Source organism: Chiloscyllium plagiosum, unplaced genomic scaffold (genome assembly GCF_037043375.1).
Source record: "Chiloscyllium plagiosum isolate Xiang-an unplaced genomic scaffold, Cpla_swu_hap1 HiC_scaffold_25, whole genome shotgun sequence".
Taxonomy (NCBI): Eukaryota; Metazoa; Chordata; class Chondrichthyes; order Orectolobiformes; family Hemiscylliidae; genus Chiloscyllium; species Chiloscyllium plagiosum.
Genome location: NW_028270163.1, coordinates 42,572,666 through 42,591,712, shown reverse-complemented (window position 1 = coordinate 42,591,712; position 19,047 = coordinate 42,572,666). Strand labels below are relative to the sequence as shown.

At 39.0% G+C, this 19,047-nt stretch overlaps 1 long non-coding RNA gene across 1 annotated transcript in view; it reads right to left on the bottom strand.

The window, feature by feature from the left end:
- The window catches only part of LOC148145327 (uncharacterized), a 283,805-nt gene that overhangs the window by 190,271 nt on the left and 74,487 nt on the right, over positions 1-19,047 (bottom strand). The gene's annotated exons all lie outside the window — the stretch shown is intronic.

The following is a 19,047-nucleotide window of genomic DNA, read 5'->3' as shown; positions in this document are numbered from 1 at the left end:
GTCACAAATTGATTATTGACATGAGGCACACTATTGGAACAATTGTGTCATCTGAACTTCATATTTTCTCTCCCTTTCTCACCATATACAACTTTTACCCAACAGCTTTTCTACCATAAATTCTCTACATTGCTTCTCCATCTTACAAATTTAATTTAAACATCCAGTTTTCTAGTTAGAATATAATCACTGACATATGCAGTAAGGAAGAGTGATGGTACATGAGATTGCCTGTAAATTACTGTTTGCCCTCAAAAGTATTGATGGATCCAATAACTTTTTAAGGTTTGTGCCTTCAATAGAATTAATTCAAAATTTCACAATTCGTTAAAAAATAAATATACATCAGTATGCTTCATCTTGTGGAGCTGTAAGTTTATTTAAATTTTACAAAATGCATTTCCAGTATTTCTGTTCAAATATTGGCAACAGCATATTTTGGGTTTCATTCCACTGATGTATGAGATGACAATGAGCAAGGTAATGAATACCTTCAAACACAATTGTACTCGTTATTTATTAAAAATTTTAAATCTCACATTAGAGACTTTGAAATTCCTTCCCAGCTTTTGTTACTTGCCTTCATTTAGTCTCTGCAGAGCATTCACAGACTTCTCCATTGCAAAGCTTTTGGGTAATTTGCCAAATTACATGCTGATATCATTTTCTACCCCCACCCAACCAATAAAGTGGGGGTTAATGGATTGCAGAGGTGAACTGAAGGCCATCTCCAAATTTATTCAGCTAAAATTGCACAACCCACCAGCACAGGGCACAGACTGATGCTTGTCTAATAAAAACAATCTGCCAATCCATTGAAATATTGCCTTGCACTGTTGTTTGGAGTCAATTGGGAAGAATCCCAATTTGTAATGACTGCGCTCCACGTTCCATGAATGTACCAACTTTACTGATCAATCATAGGCAACAGTGTCTTGGTGAGCCATAGAGCTATATGACCTCAGTATATTGTGCCACAGCTGGTGGACTTGGGTTCAAGCAGCCATCTGCATTTCATATTTTTCAAGAGGTATCAGCACATACTGACTCTTCTAACCTCATTTCCTTTTCCCGAGGAAACTTCAGATATCTTCATAATGAATGACAATGCTGTAATTTGGTAAGCAATGCTGGCCTTCAATTTGCACCTAATTACTGAATTGAAATGAATGTCTGTCTCCTAGTTAGTTTTTTTTCTTTTCTTCACTGCTACTTTCCGGAACCTTTCAATTCTTCTTGCCCCATCAGAGGTCACATTCCTTCCAATGCTGCTCTTGAACAATCATCTTCAGATGGCTGTCTGAAGCATTATGAATTACCCAGTGTCTATGATTACTTTCTTCATCTCTGAACTGATATTTCCCATAAATACAGTAAATGAAAGAGAATACTTTCTTCAATTTAAATATAAAAGGCACTTACTTCAAGGATAACATTACAATAATCAATAATCAAAATTTTACCTTTAGTAGATGTGCCTTAGTCTCCTTAAAATTATAAGCACACGTGAATATTTCTGAATACGGTTTACTTAAAATGACAATTTCTAATTATAAAGTGGTGTGTTCCTTCTTAACTTCACAGGAGACAGGGTGAAGATAAACTTTTTCCAACAGTTGTGAACGAACTATGAAAAAAAATCATTCTCAGAGCTGAAACATCAATAACCTGTCAGATGGATCAACGACTTTGCAATGCTTTCTATTCAGCTGTATCATCTAGTTTCACTTGAGTTAGAAATCTCCCTGGTTATGCAACGGAAATGTGAAATCTCATACATTAGCTGTCAAATAGAACAGCAAAGGGAGAGAAAGGACACTAAAATGTTCCTTAAAATCTAATAAACTTGATTAAATTACACTTTCTTTCCTCTCCTTGAAATCACACACACTTTTCAAATACAGAATCTCAGGAAATAAGCAAGGACAATTTCCTTCATGAAATGCTAGAAGGCAGAAAGGGGTCCAGGCTGCAGGCTGCGATGCCTGCCCTAATTAAGAAGTTACCCTACTGAGTTGAAACTGATCTCACTACAGGATAAAGAGCTACCTCAGTAACTTTACTATTCTATTGCATTAAAGTGTTTTTACAAAAGACATTTCTGTGCAGTTAATAAAACTTTTTAAAACAGTATTACAATTGCTTGTTGCATTGATCAGCAAATAAGCCTTAAAATGATTGATTTAGGTCAGAGAGAATAAAAGCTAAACACTATCAGTGTAAAATATGATTTAATTTCAGCTCTGTACACATTTGATGACAATGCTTAGTGCTAACCTGTTTGTACATTTAAAAAATAGTGAACACACATGTTTGAATTAATAGCGTCAGTTTCCAAATTGTTAATATATGAATTGTTTCAATTATTCAACATCTGCACTGTGGTACAGCATTTCCAAAGTTGAGGGGGAAACAAATGATTACATTGGACAAATTTTGCCCCCTTTAGTAAAGTACAATATCATCTCTACAGCATAGACCATGCTTGGAAAGGACTTCATTGACTGTGAAGTTCTTCAGGACATCATGAGGTCATGAAAGCCTTTGGATAAATATAAGTCTATTGTACTGAAATAAAGAAATGTCCAAGAAATCTTTAAGGTAGCTCATTCACATATGCCATTTACATTTGTAGAATCGATTGTTAACACTATGCTTGATATCATGCGGCTGACTGTTGAACTTAGGCTGTTGCAACCACTAAGTTAACCATGTCTATTGCAATGCAAACCACATTTCAAAAGTGTGTGAGGTGTCTACCTGACAAGAGGAACAATAATAAGCAATGGTTCCTTTGGAAATCATAGTCATGCTGGCTGTGTGTAAGAGCAACTCAGTAAATTCTATTGTCCCAGCATTTCAATACAGACCTGCAATTATTCTTGTCATCATGTTATCCAATTCCCTTCCCAGGATACCACTGAATTTGTCTCCACCACACTCTGAAACAATGCATCCTAGATCTTAAACACTCGCAAGTTTCCATCTGCAGCCGAAGCTTCACCTTAAATTGGTGTCCTTCTGTGATTGATCCTTCCACCAGTGTAAACTTTTTATAGGCCCTTATGGTTCTGAACGCATGCATCAAGTCTCCTCTCAACCTCTTCTTCCCTAAGAATAATGTCAGTGTTTTCCAAACTAATCACATATGATGTCCCTCATCCCTGCAATTATTCTTGTCAATCTCTCATTCTGCAACACCGACCTGACAGTCTGTGCATCTTTCCTAAAGTGAAATGTTCAGCAATGTACCCCAGATTCCCATTAAAACCATTCTTAACTTTGCCATAAATTCTTTGCTTTTGTAATCCATGGGCTGAATCTTACTTTTTGCAGCAAAGTGTCATTTTTTTTAAAAATACACAGAGGGTTTCTCTCAGCGAGGCCTTGTGAGGACTATCACCATATCTTAGGAGACTCACCTCATTAACTACTTACTCCTGCCTGCAGAATCCTCTTATCTGATTCTAGCCTCATCTGACAACTTGCTTCTCCCAGAACAACACACCACTCCGTGGTAATTCACTGAAAGACTGGCAACCCTAGCAACTTTAAAAAGCCGCAACGCACTAGGTGTTGGCAGTCCAACATTGCCCCTCTTCGGCAACATAATGGCACAGCAGCCATAAAGCCACTCTGCTCATGGGACAGAGCAGCATGGCTGACACTCCCTCACACATACAAAACTACACTCTCCACTCCTCGTCACTATGTAACCGCCAGGTCACACACTTTACCAAATCCTTGGCTATATCCCAGCTAAACACCCTTTCCAAGTTACCATTGGACGATTAGTAATACCCACTGTCAAGACACATCCTCTCTTTCTACAGAAGGGATCTTCACATACAGGCTTTCGTCTCTGGTTGAAGTACTAACACCCTAACAGCAAAGCATGGCCAAGGAGGGCAAGGCAAGCAATGAATACTGGAAGCACATTAGAAGTTGCTGAGAGCAAGTGCTAAGTGAGCAAATGAGCAGCCCTGAGGTGTCGCATGGTCCACTCCATGAATGGGGTGCCTGGCCCTGTGCACTACCATTATTAGTTGCTGCCATACGCTGCAATGCAATTCTGTGCTTCCCAAGCATGCTGTTAATGGATCGGAGAGGTGCTGTGAGGATCCTGAGCATTTAATAATTATCAGATGGATAAGGGTTATGCACAACTTGCGCCCATGGATCGTGCCTTGAGATGCTTTCTTTGGAGAACAACATGCATGCTCTTTGCAGCCAATGGTGAGCTGCCCAGTGCCCACTCTAAAGTCAGGTTGAGAATTTTCAGCCTCTGGTTTGCTCAGGGGCACATCATAAGATTGGAAACTGCATATTAATGAGGTAAAATGCACAGTTAGCAAGTTTATCCACAAGCAATAATCCCCCTTAATAGGCAACTTCCTACTACCTGGCAAGCATCTTTCCTCAACTCCTGAAACTTAGTTTAAAAGATGGAGCAAGGTGGTCCCGAAATGAAAAGAGACCTAATTGGTCTTCTCATGCAATTCTGCCACATTTCCCAACACAGCTCAAGTCATTCAGACCTCTGTACGATTTTGTCCCATGTCTCTATTTTTAAATCCCACGATCCATGTGCCTTTATAGCTATCATGTCGTTCAACAATTTATACGCATATAATCCCAAGTTTCTGAATCCTCTTTGGAATTGTATCCTTTATACTATGTTGCCTTAAGTCACACTTCATCATTTCACTGGCTGTCCATGAAGAAGGACTAACAAAGTTTATGACAATATCTGAGATGCCAATCTTCTCTGCTGGAGTTCAGGATGCATGGCCTTGGATATATGAAGGACAGGAAATAGCAATAAAATGACATCAAAATAAACTTGCAAGAAAAAAATTACACCAAGCCTCTTCTGAAAATCAATTTTAATTTTTTTTATTGCCATTGGCACTGTGTATTAACAAAGTAGGGAAACCAATTTAACCATCATGTCAACTTTAGTTTTAAGTTCACAATTACCACAAAAGTTACACTTGGTTCTTTTTAAACAAGAGTTGAATTTCTCTGACAATGCAGAACACAGGCCTGTTTTTAATTTCCTAACATCTGCAAAAATAATATTGTAAGGTTCTAACAGAAATAAACACAACAGAAATGACTGCTTTTGAACAGCTATTTAAAGCAACTGAAATCTCCATGTCTTGATTAGCACCTTGATTTGCACCTTCATATTTCATTTTCCCATCCCTTCATTTCTCATCCATTTTTAGGTTTCTTTGAGTCTTGACCAAGGAAATGAATGAGTACTTTCTTGAAAAGTCTCTAACAATATCACCGCCAACCAAGAGGAAGGTGAAAGTCATTCAAATTAACCCGCTTCCTCTTTTCTCACACAAACGAAATTATCTGTGAAATATCCAATTCTTCTGAGCAATAAAATTCAGATCTCATGACATGAACTGGTATAGGCATTAACGTTCTAAAACTATAGCTCTATCTGACTGGCTACAATGAAAGTGAATTCATTAATTGTCACGCATAGAAAAAATTTCAATACACAATTCAAGTCCCAATCCAGCAAATTCTGCTCACTGCTTCCACTCATGATGCCACTGGAACGGAATTTTGTGGTAAAACACGATGAAAGTTTGACACATTAATGCTAGGTTACCTCTAACTTGCAACGCTAACCAACAATATATGAGAAACTCTAGCATACTTACAAATGACTTTTGTAACATTTAGTCTCTTAATTTAATTAATTTCATAATCTAATGTACTTCTTAACAATCAAATATTCAGATCATTGCTATTTTGGTGATTTTAAAATAACTGAAATGTTAAGAACATCTGTAAAATGTACGCAACAGGTGTATATTGGTGAAATATTACTGCCATTATTAAGTTTAATATACATTCAGCTTTCCAGCTTCTCTCAATGTCATGTTCATTAAACAGCTAAACCTGAGGTGGAGAGCATTGCAGTTCAAATCAGTGGAGCAGGCTCATGGATGCCAAATAGCTTGCTCCTGCTCCAAACTCAAGTGTATGCTGTGTTTAATGATTGGAAAGATACATACAGTACCAAGGTGTCCAGGTGACTGTGCTGTGAAGTATTAAGAAAGTCATTAACATGAGACATTTCTGTTGATGAGTTCCTAAATAGAGCAAGGCTGCTGAATGAGTACAATTACAAAGGAGATATTTTTCACAAAAAAAACTGAAAGACACTTCCTAATGGCTATTGGTAAGAATACTTAAATGGATTATAGCGTGATATTGAGTAGTAAGTTAAACATTTAAACTTTAATTTGGGTTTTGAGTTAGTATTTGATTGAATTGTTCCATGGTTGAAACAGTGAAGGAAGTTTCATTGAACACATCATTCACTTTGGAATAACAGTGATGGTAATGCTTATTATGCTGATGAGTAAAAGTCAATTATTATGGAAGTACAGAATAGCAGAAATGATTTTCATTAAAACTTAATGTGGAGAAGTCCACTTTTCAAGAAATCTCTTTATCCAGCTATCCACGCATGGTTTTAAAAGTCGATTACTGTATTGGTGCTACCTCATGCTCCCATGAGGAGGTTGAACAGGTCATCAAATTCACCAGCACCTCCCACCCCAACCTCCAATTCACTAGGTTAGAACTCACCCAATACCAGGTTATAGTCCAACAGGTTTAAATGGAAGCAATAGCTTTTGGAGCGCTAATCCTTCATCAGGTCATCAACCACCTGATGAAGGAGCAGCGCTCCGAAAGCTAGTGCTTCCAATTAAACCTGTTGAACTATAACCTGGTGTTGTGTGAGTTTTAACTTTGTACACCCCAGTCCAACACCAGCATCTCCAAATCATGTCCAATTCACGAGACCACCACAGACACCTCCCTCCCTTTCCAGGATCTCTCCATCTCCATCTGCGGCGACCAACTAACCATGGACATCTACGACAAGCCCATCGACTCCCATTGCTATCTGGACTACACCTCCTCCCATCCTGCCTCCTGGAAAAGCACCATCCCCTATTCCCAATTCTTCCACCTCTGTCACATCTACTCCCAGGAGGACCAATTCCATCATAAAACATCCCAGATGGCTTTCTTCTTCACAGACCACAATTTCCCCTCCCACATGGTCGACAATGCCCTCCAGTGCATCTCCTGCACTTCTCCACATCCACCCTGAAACCCTACCCCTCCCAATGCAACAAGGGCAGAACCCCCACTGTTCCTCACTCTCCACCCCACCAACCTCCAGATACATCACATCATCCTCCATCACATCTGCACCTACAAACAGATCCCATCACTGGGGTATATTTCCCTCTCCACACTATCTGCATTTCAGAGAGACCACTTCCTCCATGACTCCCTTGTCAGATCCATGCTCCCCCCAGCCCACACCCCACTTCCGGCACCTTCCCCTGCCAATGCAAGAAGTGCAAAACCTGTGCCCACACATCCCCCTCACCTCCTTCCAAGACCCCAAAGGATCCTTTCACATCCAACAAAAATTTACCTTTACTTCCACACATGCATCTACTGTATCCATGGTCTCCTCTACATTAGGGAGACAGGATGCCAACTTGTGGATCATTTCAGAGAACATCTCTGGGACACCCGCACCAACCAACCCCACTGCCCTGTGGCTGAACATTTTAACTCTCCCTCCCACTCTACTGAGGACAAGCAAGTCCTGGACCTCCTCCATCACCAAACCCAAACCACCTGATGCCTGGAGGAAGAACGCCTCATCTTCCACCTTGGGACCCTGCAACCACACGGGATCAATGTGGATTTCACCAGTTTCCTCATTTCCCTACCCCCACTTTATCCCAGTCCCAAACCTCCAACTCACCACCATCCTCCTTCCCACCTAAGCGTTCCACCCTCCTCTCTGACCTATCACCCCACCTTCATCTACCTATCACATTCCCAGCTACATTTCCCCCAGGTCCACCCCTTTCCCATTTATCTCTCAGCTCCCCTGGTCCACAAGCCTCATTCCTGATGAAGGGCTTATACTCAAAATATCGATTCTCCTGCTTCTCGATGCTGCCTGACCTGCTATGCTTTTCCAATGCCACACTCTCTACTCTGATCTCCAACATCTGCAGTCTTCACTTTCTCCTCCAATATTTTAAAAGTGTCCATCAGACACTAACAGCAGATCTTCACCCATAGAGGATGCCAAAAGAAGAATGCTGTAAGTTCCCAGCATAACTTACCAGTAAAATATTATATTATGTACTCCTTAGTGAAAGGATGTTAAAAAGGATTTAGACTCAGCAACCGCATTGATTGTTCCACATGAGTCATTGCAGCATGATATACAAACTTAACCTACAATTTCTCCTACATTGCAAATAGCTGTGCAGGACAGTTTCGAATAGCTGGCAAAAGAGGAAGCTCAGGCGTCTGTGCTTAAATACATGAGACATGTTTTTTCCTTGCTGTAACATTGTAAACTGTGATGACAGATACTAAGTATGGTAAAATATCAGGTTTTGAGGGGAGGCCGAATTCATATCTTATTAGATTTAATTTGAGCAGTCAAAATGGTTTTGCTGGATTACAATGAATGGCATGTTACAGCCATAATACTTTCTCAGCTCTGCTGTTAAAAAGGGTACATAATCAATTTGCACCATATTAGACTTCATGGTATATCAGTGTTATAGGAAAGTGCTTTTGTATGGTCTTTGAATAATCTATTAAAAGATATGCCTTAAGCAATATAGTTTATATCATAAATCGAACATCACCATATCCTATCATATTTTTGCATCCAAAAATGTTAACTTGGATAAACTTTAGTTGAAAAGTCAAGCAAGTTATTATATACAGTCATTGGGGTTGAATTAAAATTAAAGTCACTTGTTGAGTCAGCCTTGACTCAGCAGCAGTTCTCTTGTCTCTGAATCAGGAGATTGGGAATCCAAGTTCCACTTCAAAGTTTTGAGAATATAACCTAGCCCCAAAACTTCAGGGTCATGTGGACTTCAGCGCAGCACTGCTGGCGGACCAGAATGTAGCAATATTATCTTTCAGATGAGACTTCAAACAGTGGCTTGTCTGTCCTCCCTGTTGAATACATACATTTCCATGACACATAGTAAGAAAAGTCGGACAGTGTTTTAATCTGTCCTGGCCAATATTTATCCCTCAATCGACATCACGAAAACAGAATATCTGAGCATTCTTTTCAATGAGGTTTTTGGTGAAAGGAAAATATAGATGAAGAAATTAATAGCCAGCTAAATAGAAGGGGTGAAGCATGACTGCAGGCATTGAAAGGAATCAAGGCATGTCTAACTCAAGACCAAGACTTGCTTAAAATTCCATGACCGCGATAATATGTGTAAAGTGAGAAGTCATTTAACATTATAGAGAAATGATTGTGGAAAAGAGGCAGAGTGGAAATCTGTTTAAAGTTACAAAGGGGACATGACTACTTTAATGCATGTACGGCAAAAACTAGTATAAAGTTCTAAAGAAATAATCACTGTAAACACAGAGTAGATAACTGTTTTAAAATGTAATGAGACATGATCATTGTGGAATGTGCAGTGTCGAATAATTGATTAGCTTTACAAAGAACTTGATCACTGTAGAATGCATCAACCAGAGACTCATTTAGTTTCACAAAGAATTACAAACTGCTGTAATAATTTCAGCTAACCTGTAGTAATATAATAATTAGGATGCCTGAATAGCCGACATGGCTGGAAAGTGCATAAATATGTGAAACATATTATAACTGGGGAGAAAGTCTCTTCACAAGCTGTATCCCTAAATGTATGCCATTATGTGGCAGAGCCAATATTGAACTGGAGTGGGCAAAGTCAGAAGTCACAAGACACCAGGTTATAGTCCAACAGGTTTATTTGAAAATACAAGCTTTCGGAGTGCTGCTCTTCATCACCTGACAAAGCAGCAGAGCTGCAAAAACTTGCGATTTCAAATAAACTTGTTAGACTAATAACCAGCTGTCATGTGACTTCTGACCCTGAATGTATACTTGTATAAAAAGCAGTTGCTTTGTTTGGACCTTCAACCTTCTCAACCCTTAGTGTAATTTGAGCACGACAACAGAGAGACTTGGCTCTGAGCAAATTAGTTGTCAAGTTTCCTATTTTTAAATACTAATGTCACTTCTAAAGTACTTCATTGGATGCTGTGGGACATCCCGAGGTACCTCCAGTTAACTTTGTTTTTAAAAGACTGAATTGAAACTACAGAATGGGACTAAATTATTAGCCTTGTTTTATTTGTATGGGAGTGGTTACTGGTTGCAAATGTGACTTTCAGTCAATAACGCAGAAGCTAACTTATTACTGTAGTCCTGGCTTTTCATTGTTAACTTCCTAAAATGCAGGATACATTGTCAAAGAGCACAAAATCATCTCATCTTTTAAAAAAATGCTCATGGTGATACAATGCAAGATTAAAGTAAAAACCAAATCTGCAGATTTTATTCTGCATTAGTATAAGAAATGTTATAGAAAATACAGCCATTTTCATTTTATGTGCAATTATTTACAGAATCAAAAAACTTCAAGAACTGTGGATGCTGGAAATTAGAAACAAAATTAAAAACAAAAATTGCTGGAAAACTCATCAGGACTAGCAGCATCTGTGGAGAGAAATCAGAAATTAGAGTACAGAATCAGTTTATTAAAATTATGTTCGCAATAATGGCGACATTTATATATATATGGCTGATATCTGATGTGTTATATATCTCTGATGTTAGTGGGTATTAAAAATCATGTATAACTGATGCACAAGCTGACCATATGACACTACCTGCTGAAAACACTGCCTAAGTCCAATCTATCATCTTTTAATGAACATTGAAAGCATTATTTATATTCCACATTGACAAAAGAGGTTGTGATGTTTCAAAGGTATGTTAGCAAGTCTTGAAATCACAAATGACACAAGAGGAAAGGCCCTATTTCTCCACTATTCGTGATGCAGAACTTGGAGATACATTTGTGACTCTGACACCTTCAGAAAATGAGTTGACAAAAAATCTATTGACACACCCAAACAAAATACAACATGTGACCAACTATTGCAAGAAGCAAACAAACAATTCGTGAATATTGCACACAACCGAGGCAGTCAGCAACCACATGTGATATTACTGATGCTGAGCACACTGAATGAAAAATCAAAATATAAATAGTCAAATGTTGTGTCTCTAGTCAATTATACCAAAAAGCACTCGTGAAAGGTGGAAGGCTATCAGAACAGTTGGAGCTAGCAAGGTCACAATCATTTCCCCAATATAAGTGGCAGATGTCGAGGCTGCCAACAGGAACCAGTCCACTCCAAACTCAATGGTTATGAACACTATTCATCGCTCATGTGCCAGGAAACCAGCTGCAAAGCGATAGCAGCAGTCTCACAAACAGAGTTATGACATGTCCAAACTAGACTCAGTGTCCTGCTACTAGTTAACAGTGCAAAGCTGGGAGAAAATCCAAACATTTCATATCTGCCATAATTAAGTTATCATGTTACAAAGTGAAGTTGGTGAAAAATGTCTTTCATTTCCTGGTGTATGATTGAGCACATGACATGTTATAACTTTTGTATTGATTTAGAAATGTATTAAATATTCATGTTACACTCAAGTTTATTGTTTATAGTTTGGAGACAAATAATTGACACTTACAGAGTCTTTCCTTTATAAGAAATGAAGCAATGTAATGTTTTTAAGTTCACAAGACTCACTTTGTTAATGTAAAACTTTCACACACACTTGTACCCACAGAGGGAGTCTGCTGTGGCCACAACAAGAAAAATATCAGTAGCTTATGCAGTTCTAAATTCTGAATGTTTCTGGCTGCTACTGTGCCAAGGACTTCACAAATATCTTGGATAAAATAGGCACAAGAACAATCATACAACAAATTTTGCACCATTAATAGATACACATGATGACATGCAGCAACAGGTTGCATTTATACAGCACTAAAACTCCCAAGGTGCTTAACAGGATTGTTACCAAGTAAAATCTGACAGCAAACAAGTGGACATTAGATCAGACTACCAAAAGCTTGGTCAAAGAAGTAGCTTTTAAAGAGAAAGGAGAGGGAGAGGGGGAGACATTTAGACAACTAATTCTAGAGCTTATGGTCTTGGAAACTTCAAACACACTAGCTAAACATAAAGCAATTAGATTTAGGAGTTCTCAAATATTTAGGTAAGCAAAAATATCTCAAAGACTTGCAAAGGTGATGAACATTTTTCAGATCGGGAGGATTGAGGTCATGCAGGAATTTGAAAACAAGGAAGAGAATCTTAAAATCAAGGCATTGCAAACCACTTAGAAAACAGGGGCAGAGTTTTGGAGGCTCCCAGGTTTCCTGAGGATAGAGGAGAAAGTGAGGTCTACAGATGCTGGAGATCAGAGCTGAAAATGTGTTGCTAGAAAAGCGCAGCATGTCAGGCAGCATCCAGGGAACAGGAGAATCGACGTTTCAGGCATAAGCCCTTCTTCAGGAATGAGGAAAGTTTGTCCAGCAGGCTAAGATAAAAGGTAGGGAGGAGGGACTTGGGGGAGGGGCGTCAGAAATGTGATAGGTGGAAAGAGGTCAAGGTGAGGGTGATAGGTCATTCCTGAGGATAGAGAATGGGAAGTCAGCCAAGAGTGCATCGGAATAGTGACATTGAGAGATGACAAAGGCAAAGGTGAATGGTTCAGCACCATGTGAGTTGAGGTGAGGGGAGGTGACAAGCAATATTGTGGAGTTGGGGATAGGTAGCTTTAGTGATGACACAAATATATGGATTGAATAAATATCAGGTTTAAATATAACACTGACGTAGTGAAACAATTTGATCCAGCCTCAGGCAATGTCGGGAAAAGAGTAGGATGTGTGGCATGGGAACCAATCTCATGCCTGGACTGAATACAATGGTTTCTGTCTTCCTCAAAATTTGTGTAATGCTGCTTCAGAAATGCAGACCACGTCATTTCCTGAAATTGTCCATAACAAGGATTAGTTAATGGAGTTGGAAGACAGCTAGATAAATAAAAGAATGCTAACCTTGTGTGTGCTTTAAATTTTACAGAGTTGATATTTTATCTAAAAGAGAATGAAATCACAAAAGAACCTATGAAATGTATGATACAAAAGGCTGGATAGTTGATCACATCATGATGATGACAAGGGCATCATGACTCAACACTCCATCTCACTGCTCCCCACCCCTACAATATCCCATCCCTGCAGCCATACAATACCCTGGGAGAGGCAAAAAGCCAGAGAGAGAAAGAAAAAGTGTCAAGGAGGGAAAGATTAATCTAAACCCAGAGGCAATCAAAGCCACTCCAGGAGATTTAATGGACCATGTGTCACCTATATAAAAAATTTAAAAAGTAAATAAATGCACAAATTGAGCAATAACTTTGGATTACTCAGTCTAATATTGATGTTTCAACTTATTAAAGTGATTTAAAAGATTGACTACATTACGAAGTTTTGAGCCTTTACAATAATGTAATGGACAAGAAAAATAAAGAAGAGAGTTGAGATTTCTCCTTGGAAGCCTGAATATTTCATTTTAAATTATTGTGATGACCTAGCTCTTCCAAATTTATGGACACATACTCTTCACATTAAAAATGAACATAAACCAGAATGATAAAAAATTTAAATAGCTTCTGTTGCACCATACGTGGCATGGTGACTCAATGGTTAGCACTGTTGCTTCACAGCACCAGGGACCCAGGTTCAATTGCAGTCTCAGGCAACTGCTTGTGTGGAGTTTGCACATTGTCCCTTTGTCTGTGTAGATTTGCTCTGGTTTCCTACCACAGTCTAAAGATATGCAGGTTAGGTGAATTGGCCATGCTAAATTGCCCATAGTGTTCAGGGATATGTAGTTTTGGTGTGTTTGGCAGGGGTAAATATGGGATAATAGGGTAGGGGAATGGATCTGGGTGGGTTACACTTTGGAGGGTCAGTGTGGACTTCTTGGGCCGAAGAGCCTGTTTCCACACTGCAGGAATTCTATGAAACCTCCCATACCATTTTGTGCTACATCATATTGAGAAGGCCTTTTATTCCTTTGCTGTCAACTTCCTTGCTTAAAGCATAAGAAAGCATATAATTTAGAATTTAGTGTGAATTATATTTTACAAATTTGATTCTTTTCCTGTGTTTTAAATTGTGTAGTCTTTTACTGTTATGCATCCTTACACTAAGCAGGATGACAAGACTGAGTTTGCACCAGAATTTTCTATGATTGCCAGCAATCCCACTTCATCGATATGCCACAAAGAATGTGAATCCCTTTGGAGACCAGCAAATAATGAATTTTGCTTCCTCTCCTGAGGCACAACGCCCTCTTTGCACATGGTACTTCATCTGGCACCTCAGCTGTGACCTGACCAAACTACCCAACTTCAGGCACACAGGCTCAAGTGACAGACAACCCTGGAACCTGAACTTATGACCTCCTTGTTGGGAGTCAATTGTCAATCATTAATTTAATATTTATTACGCTGCATCTTTCTGACAGCTGCAACATTTTTGGCATATGCTCATGCTAAATTACTCGCCACTTAACCCACACATGCACCGTGACAACATCTGCAAGTTATCTGACATTGTGACATTTTAACTGTTACACCGGAGGCTGGAAGTGAGACTAAGATGGATAGCTGAAGTTGCTTGTCTGCAGCTACAAATTAGAATTTGGCTTTACACAGAGAGATATATCCAAAACTAACCTTGGGGATGTCTTATAACTGTGACAATGTAGTTGGATACTTGATTACATCTGAACTACTACTTCTATAAAAGGTAGCTCCTTCAGCTGCTCTTAATTCCCTCACCACTCCCATCCTGAAAAATAATAAGCAGCAAATTGGAACTGCAGGCCACTGTGCTTCATAGTTTTAAAACCTCTGCCTAGGTAACTTTAAGACACTCTTGTTATCCAAAAACATAGGATGTTGAAGAGATTCACCAGAATGATACTTGGCTGGAGTGATTCAGCTGGGGTTCTGAAACAAAAACGGAAAATGCTGGAGAAACTCAACAGGCCTGGCAGAATCTGTGGGAAGAAAGCAGAATTAACATTTTGAGTCTCAATCTCTCCACATAACAGAGTTCATTTATACCAGGTAGCAGCCCATTGAATCTTCTCTGAACTGCCTCCAATGCCAGTATATCGTTCCTTAGATAAGGGTTTCAACATTATTCAAAGTGTTCCATCTGTGGTCTTGTATAGTTTTCGCAAACCCCCCTACCTTTATAAGCCATTCAATTTGAAATAAATGTCACCATTCCATTAGCTTTCCCTACTACCTGGTGAGCTTGAATGCTGGCATTTTGTCATTCATGAACGAGGGCAGCCGAATTGCTTTGTTCTGTAGCTTTCTGCCATTTTTTCCCCTTTAATTAACCAAAATGCAGACAGGGAATGGACTGCTAGACATCTTTGATGGTTGGTTAGCAATGGTCCATAGTGTTGGGGCCTCTGTTGGGGCAGGAGATGTATTGGTGGTATTTTGGTTGCACACTCTTGAGGTTGGCCTTTTGAAGTCACCAGTGACAATGAACAAGGTCTCGGGGTATTCCGTCTCAAGGCTATTTGTGGCTGTGTATAATTCAATCAATTGTGGTCTTCACTTCCACATGGGCTGGGATGTAAACTGCTGTCAGGATAGCAGAAGCAAACTCCAATAGCAGGTTGCAGGGACGACACTTCACCATTAGATACTGTAAGTCCCAGGAACAGTAACTCATATCAGGGTCGTCACATCAGAGGTGTTGGTCAGGAAGCAGACACCTCCACTCTTTGCCTTGTCCAAGGATGCCATGAGGTCCATCTGGGGCGGATTGAGAAATCCTCAGGTTATAACACACAGTCAGGTGAAGTGGGAGGTGAACCATGTCTCTCTAAAACAGAGCACACAGCAGTCCCTCAATTCCCTTTGGAATATTTTAATAATGCTCAGTTTTGATCACACTTCACTCTGCTAATGCATTCACTACCACTGTTAACATGACTTGTATAGTTGAGTCTTACTTTGTGATTACAGTCTAGAAATTAATTGACCATTAAATCAAACAGGGGATTAAAGAGCATTAAGGAGCCATCATTTCAGGTGAGACACGAGCAAACACTTCAAATCAGTTTTTGTGTTACACTTTTGTAACTGACTGTGGAGCTAAAGGCTAGCACTATGCTCTACAACACTAGCACCTGCAAACTATTGATGATGCTAATAGAATATATTGTTATCTTGAAAGCACTCTTTATTGCAATGTCAATGTGCACACAGTGTTACCGTCGAACGTGTAATATTTAGATAAATCTAGCAACTTATAACAAACACAATCATGTCACATAATTCAGCAAAGCGAAACTCCTGAATACACTCCCAAAACATTACACACCAATAAGATTATTAGGTGTTGTGGTAGTATATTTTTAGGCACATTTTTCTTTGTGCACTTGAATAAAGTTCAGTGCAGGAGAGTACAATAAAACTGCTACAAAATGCATGCAAGAATGTTGCTCAGCTGGTTAACCAGCCACCTCACCAATATAAATAACACAATCTGGGCAATTCGAGCAATAGATTCACATCATATGTGACAGAAAGGAGGAAGACAGCAGATAATCAATGATTGCAAATTATAGTAAACAGTAAGAAACAGATCTGAGGTAGTAGGAACAATCCCTCAATAACCAGAGTTTGAAGATAGGAAGAGGTGTTCTAAAGAAAAATGACAAATAGTGCTCACAAGTAAATGTATACTGATAGAAAGAAAGGCATCTAAAACAGTACTGTAACTTATTTAAACCAAAGTACAAACAAAAACTAGAAGCTCAGTTCACAGCATCCAAGTAAGAAATTGCTGTCAATGTGGATACTTCAGTATGATTGGCTGCTCATCCTACTTGATGATATCATTGTTGCCAGGTGCCAGGAGATCCCTGTAATTTGGTGACAGATTTAAACCAATGTTACATTCTTCTTCTCAGTACAATTTAGCTAAACTCTGTTTGCATCGAGTTTGCAGCAGAACTCAGTAAAAGGTCTCAAAGCTCAACACTAGCTAAATTGGATCCCAGACCAGAGGGACAGAATCCAGGAGATCTACAATGTAAAAGTTGAAGATTTAGTCCTACTATAACTCTCTCTGCCAGCAGACCTAGAAACCTGACACTGGGTTAATTAAGAGGTTACTGAAAGCATGGCATCGCCATGGCTCTCTGATGTGGCTCTTCTTAAAATGCCAGTTTAAGATTTGTCTTTATTTTCTATTATTAGCTCTGTACCTCAAATGACCTCCTCCATTGCCATTCCCAGCAACTAAACTGAATGTATTTTGTGAGCAAGAACACAGAAAAACACACTCACTTCCTTGTAAACATTGCAGCAAACTCTAATGATCATGGAGTGTAAGTGATATCCACAGAGTGCTGTTCAAGTGGATGATCCAGGTACGTGCAATATCTCACACGCACATCATCGTTGGAATTGGTGAGCACCAAGATGGTTTTAATGTGATTGGTGAGAACATTTTAGGAATGTTAAATGGGTAAACAGTTGAAGCAGTAAAAATTTTGAGACTGTAGGGAAGAGTAACACAGTGGAACTGGTTTAGTGTGCTGGCACAGATACATTTTGTATTGTGAAACTCACTGCTTCAATTTGTTTAGGGAGAAAGTCAAAACCTTCACAGTGATGCGCACTGAAGGTGGATATCAGTGGTCACCTGGAAGATTCAGCTTTCAACAGCAACTCTCATATCGAAGCAAAAACAGCTGTTTCCTAATTTGATGACAACTCCTTGCCAGAACCTAAAGTATTGCAGTATCTAATTCCAGGCCAGGTCAAACATACAGGCAGAGCTATCTGGGTCTGTGATGCATTAAGGTGAAACATTACGATATACATGCACAGAATCATTTATAAATCCTCAGGAGGAAGACTACGGCATTGACAATACTATTAGTAGTAAAGTTTAAATTACAACAATAGTATATTGAACCATGGAATTTCACAGCACAGTCACTGCACTTGAACCAATTCATTGTGCCATTCTTTAGCTCTGTTTCTTCCTCTACTTTCTTATAAAAGTTGCATTGTCTCTGCCTTAATCAACCGTACAGCAAATTGTTTAAACCTCTCTACATAAAAAATTCTCCAATTTCTCTCCTCAGCCTTTTTAACTGTCGACTCTTCATCATTGACTTCCCAATCAGAGGAAACAGGTATTTTCTATATATTTTATTCAGACCCTTTGTAACTTTACAAAGATCAGATCTCCTCTAGATATTCTCTGTTCTGTCCACAGATCCAAGTCTTGCCTCATAACCAAAGTTTCTTATTGTTAGTATCGTTTTACTGTCACAAGGACACCAAAAATTGCCTTCAGTTTAAAGGCTATTTCTTTCAAACCTTTGTATATAGCAAATCAGCGGTATAAATCATTGTTAAAAAGAAAAATTTTAAAAATGCTCCGCTAATTCTAAAGAAAAACTTTAGGGAAAGACTTCCCAATACAGCATCATCATCATACACTATTGCTTTCATCATTTCTATAAACTTCTCACTATCTCCTCCTGTTTCACAGCATGTCAACAAATAGGCACGCTGTATTAAAAATCTCATGGCCTGAGATATACAGTGCATTCATATCTTTCCAATAATTCTCTCAGGGGTGTGTTGCAATGTAGGCTAAATGCTGTTCAAATATTGAAACTACTGTGATGGTTCCTGCTTGGTGAGATTCTTGTCACTTGTATATTACTCATTGTATGTTCTTTACCTAAGGGTTTAGAAGCAAGACTGAAGGGTGAGGAAAATTGCTTAGACCAAGTAACCAGCAATTTCAAGAAACCAATTATTCACTCAATTTGTTGTTTTGCAAGACAACGTGGGGATTGGGATTGAATGGATGGATGATGTGTTTGGGAAAAGGTGTCAATGATTGGCTTAAACCTGTGCAATTTAACAGTCAGAATTCTTTAGCAGTGAGGATACCCCATTTGGACAAGCAGACTATGCTATCCTGCTGATGAATAATGTAGCCACAT